We start from the raw sequence: 5,534 nt of genomic DNA, 5'->3' as shown, positions 1-5,534 counted from the left end.
TTTTTTTTTTTTTTTTTCTTAAAGATGGCTGGTCTGGTTCAGCTAAGAAGGAACAACATTCTCTATGCTCGCAGAAAAGGGACACGAAAACTCGATACGCTATTCCGCGATACGACAAAATACTTTCATGGGCTATCGTTAAATTTAATTGATGCTATCAGGAATATAAATAAATTTTCATATATTCGAGACACCAAATGAAACAGAAAGTTATTATAATCCATTTTTCATTAAAAATAAGAAAAAAAGGATAAATTGAAAGATTTATTATAGGATAAATTGAAAGAAGTATTATAATTTAAAAATGATATAAGTTTCAAAAATATATAAATAATATAAAATAATTGCCCATTTTTAAGGTCCGTTGACATATACGTGTAATCATATCCTATTCTCATGTTACTCGAGAACGTTCGATTCCACGGTTCTTTTTTCCATTCTTGTTGTAATCATAGAAAACAAGATAGAGTATCGACTTATTATAATACGTAATATGTACTTCCTCTACGCGATTAGATATAAACAAGGTGTTTGGATTAATTTGCTGCGCACGCGAGAACACTTTCTCAATAACTCAATAATCTGAATTCATGGAATCGTTCGAAGGGTGGAAAATATCTTTTATTTCTTTCTATTTGTTCAGATACGGTTTCTTATGAAATGGGAAGAAGAGAATAGAGGAAAGGGTGAGATAAAGAAAAGAAAAAAGAGAAAGAGAAAGGAGGATACCCGTTGCATAAGCTATATTTAACTGCACCTGCTGGCGCCAGACTATTCGCACACGCGTTCACATGCATATTATACGCGTTGCTATACAAGACGCAACGCACTCTGGTGTCGAACGTCCGTTTCATCCGGCAGGACAAGGGCGTGCATGTGACGAGACACTCTTGATTCTACTACATTTGTAATGTTTGAAATAATTTGATACATTTAACATTTTATTTTAAATATTAAAATTTTTCAACAATTTATAGATTTTTTTTTATGGAATTTGTTTCATTTAATCAAAATAGAATTCATGAAATTTTAATTTTTTTTTAAATTTTTGTTATTTAAAATTTAATCATGTATTATGTTAAAATAAAGGATACATTTTTAAAATTATTTAAAAAAACTCGTGATACGCATTGAATAGCATGACACGCAAAGTCCAGTCATGGCCCTCTCGATAATGTTCCCCCTTCTTACTCTACCGATCCCAACCGAAACGAATCTAATAATAACTTGACCAGATCATGCTCGAATAATTGGTAGGGAAAGAAACAGAGGAAAAAATATCGAAACACGAGTCCACCGAGGGTAAAATGTGCTTCTTAGACGCGCGGCCAAATATGGAGCGACACCGAATGATCTTAGAAAACCACTACAGCGTTTAATTTAATTAAACTACGCGAAACATGCGGATGACGATGAGCTTGACCAATGGGTGTGTCCGTCTAACGATACCCGCCTACCCACTTTCAACATTCCTTGTGTTCGAATCGACTCAATTGTTTTAACCGATAATATATAATTTTAAAAAATATGAAAAAAAATATAATATATAATTAAATCGTAGGAAAAATAATTTTTAATTTTAATTGAACATTTAAACGAATAAAAAAAGAAATAATAAAAAGAAGTAAAAATAGTAACACAAGTGGGCACGTGGTATCCATGTTCAAATTACGCGCGTTATATAATCCTACGATCGTTCCGGCAGGACGTGACTATCGATAAATCATCATGTTTCAAAACGATTTTTTAAAGAATGAAATTTATATTTTTTAAAAATATATGAAACCGTAAAAATTTTATGATTAAATATATATAAATATATATATTTTAAATATAATGAAATATTGTAAATTAATATCTGTAAGCAAAAAAAATGAATAGAAAGCTTTAAATTTAAAATAAAATTTACACTCACCATGCGCAGAATGTTCAAGATTTTTCCAATAATATGTGATTATCATCGTGGATATCGACTTCACCAAATCCTTACAAGGTCTTCGATCGATCCTTTAGTGGAAGTAAAACGAAGAGGGCGTAGAGGAAGACCAGTGCACCATTCCAGATATAAGATGTGACGCACTCTCGACTAAAGTGCACGATGACTTGTCGCCGCCATCCTTTATGCTAACGAGAAGGCTCAAAGAAATAGATTTGTCAGGAGATTCGCAGATCACTGAGAATCGCACAGGATAAGAAAGGATTATACTTTTGTGTCGCGCAAGCCCGAAAACCGCACTGTCAGACGGAAGCATGGCACACGATTGAAAACGAATATAAAGGAGGAGGATATAATGACGGAAGATGCAGAAAAGCATTTCAAGCCAAGCAAAAACTGATGAACCGAAAAGAGTGGGGACAAATGGAGAGACGCGAATGAGAGTAGACTTCCTTCCTCTTTCGCCAACGCATGTGCGAGAGGATGCAAGCGAACTGACTTCATTCGTCGACGCGTATTCCTCGTTTCTTCGTCGAATTCTGACCACGAATGGATTTAATAATGGATTCAATAAACTCTTAAAATTCACGAAGTGAAAACAAACGATTAGGAACGACGATCGCGATTAAAGTAACTCCGTTCACCAACGGAATGATCGTCATCCACGAAACTAAACGAACTGCCAAGCAACTCGACACAAACGAACTTCCAAACTGGTGGAACGAGCGGCGCGAACTAAGCTGCGCGGAGGTTGGCGAGAACTCCGGCCAGTCACGAATGCGCGTTTCCATCGTGCCGCCGGGTGGTGGGGATAGACGACGTGCGTATGAGTGCGTTCGTTCCACCGAGCGACGGAAGCATGGTGGGGAGTGGGGCTTGCGCGATATCGCAGGAGCGGGGATGCGGCTTAACGCACCCCGTGAATGATGCAGGTGACAAGTAGGGAAGATGATTGCATTCGTTCATTGCTACTGGTATATTGTTAATTAATTTCTTTGCTGTAATTATGAATTATTATCTATTGGAGATACATAATATTTATATTTAACAAATACAATTTACTCGTTATAATTGAATTTTAATCAATGAAAGATAATGATTATATTTGATGTACATAATCGAGTGCAATTTGAACGATACATTTCACAACAAATATACGAATTCATCATTAAGTATTGTAACTATTCAATTAACTCGCTATTCATAGAAAGTAACGTAAAGTAGTTAATACACTCGTATCGCTGTATTTTACGACACGTTAGCACAGAATGCTTCGTCACCGAGTTCAAGGATGATAACGCTTCGCGTTACAGGCCATTTACGTATCTTTTTTTACCTTATAAACTCCCGTTGTAAATATTATATGGTATTTTGAAGAAACGGAAAAGTAGTCGCAAGTAAAAGTAATGTAATAATGATCACTTAATTATCAATATGTATCATGAACACGAGTGATTGCGACAGAAATTCTTATCTCGATTGCGTGATAATGGAACGTTCGATCCATTACAACAATGATTTACATCCTCTACTCCGTGTAATATAACTTGTCGTTGGAATGAAAATCTCATCCCGTTCACCGTTGTACCATTTATGTAACCAGTGCACTTATATTCCATGTTGGTAATATCTTATCGATGCAGAACGACCTAATGACCCTGTGTTTTTTCATGTCCCAAATTCAAAAAATTTTATCGCGCTTAAAACTAATGATGCCTTGGTCTTACGAAATAGGGCGAAAGTGGCATTCTATCGATAATGAGTTGAACAGATAATGTCTCGATGCGTGGAGAAATGGGTATACATAGTTCATATTGCATCATGTCAGGACTATGTCGATAGTTGTGATGAGATGCGAATGGAAAACGAATTTTTCATTATGAAATAAAAAATTAACTTTAGAACCGTTATCTCTATAACTCGCTAGATATAGATAATACTTTTTTGAAGTAAAAAAAAGTACTATAAATTTTAATTTTTTGTATGTTTTTTTGTACATAATCCTAAAAGTAAGAAGATGACGTAAACACTTAATTTCATTGCGTTCTCAATACTATATGCTAATAGTATTTCATAATAAAGGATAATTTCCAACTACAGACAATGTAATTTTGAATAAATCGTGACCGCACCTTTATGCCGTGAAACACGTTAAAAGCAATTTTCCTAAAAATGGCGGCCAGAGTCGATGGTCAACACGTATACTGCCGGAAAGCAGTATATTGAAAAAACTTCTTGTCCCACAAATCGTTCCATCATTCAAATGCAAATCCATCTACCTTTTCTTTTTCTTCACGAAGATGACGGTCATGAATATATGGAAGGCCAAACTGTTTGAATATTTAGCCACGACCATTATGTACCCGGTTACCCGTTAAACGCATCGCAAGTATACGCTGCTTTCTTCATCTCAACTTAGAAAATTCGAAGTTCCATCTAAGTAAACATTGAAGAACGTGTTCACGAATCAACCTGAAAAAAAAAAAACAATTGTCAATCACGGTCTTTCCTTTTCAAAAATTTATTCTAGAATTTCACTACTTGTATATAATAACACCAACTGCTTACAACCGATTGTTCAAAACTGATAGTATAGATTCTTCTCTCCGAGCATATCACGGAATCTATAGCAGGGGACCGAGAATGCAACAGTCTCTCGGTTGGCTCGTTTTCAAAGAATAAAAAGTGAAGAAATTCGCCATCACGGTCAGTGACACTACTCACGATCGGCATATTTCCTTGACCACGTCATCCTCGAACAGTGACCCCCGTGGTAGGGCGAGAATTTGCGGAGTGTATTAGTAGGCCATGACGAAAATATCAGACGGTCCGGATAGTAATAGCAAGCATCTAGACGGCATTGACCGCGCCCGAATCCGCGCGCAGGTCGTTCCCCGTTCTTCATGCTGCTCGTTAAAGTCACATTTAGTCAGAGGAAGCTTTACCAGAGTCGTATATGCGTATTTAGAAATGGCGTTATACCAGAGCATCGTTATTAGTTTTCGCTTGGTCGGTTGCGAGGTTAGGAACCATGAAATTATGCAAAAGCGAAGAACGTCCAAAATGATTTCCCTCCTAGTCTCTCCTTCTTCGATTGTTCGTATCGATTAAACATATATAGCAGATGTCTTTTGTAGAGCACAGTTTTCCTTAAAATTTTTACTTTTACTATGCATGATCATAACCTTAACAAATTTTTACTATGCATGATCATAACCTTAACATTCTCTTCAGACTCGTTAAATTCTCGTTTACCCTGCAAAAGATTTTGTCGATTAGAATTCTGGAGAAAGTTGAATATTTTCGAATATTATGCATATTTACTAATTTTGAAACTAAATTTCTACTTAAAAATAAAATAACATATTATAAACGAATTTCAATCTTTAAAAAAAAAAAAAAAAAATAGATTTCAAGAAAGAAGTTTCAATCCAGCGTTAATTTTAAGTCCAACACTGTTATAATCTCTCGAACGAAGGATTATACCGGAAATGCGATAGTTCACAGAGGTAAAGGAATACATAAGCCACACCTAGATATAAAGCGAGTGAAATACATGTAGACAAGGTAGAAAGGTCGAGTCAGTAATATATATCCT

This window comes from Apis dorsata, unplaced genomic scaffold (genome assembly GCF_000469605.1).
Source record: "Apis dorsata unplaced genomic scaffold, Apis dorsata 1.3 scaffold_416, whole genome shotgun sequence".
Lineage (NCBI taxonomy): Eukaryota > Metazoa > Arthropoda > Insecta > Hymenoptera > Apidae > Apis > Apis dorsata.
This window is presented reverse-complemented; position numbering follows the sequence as displayed.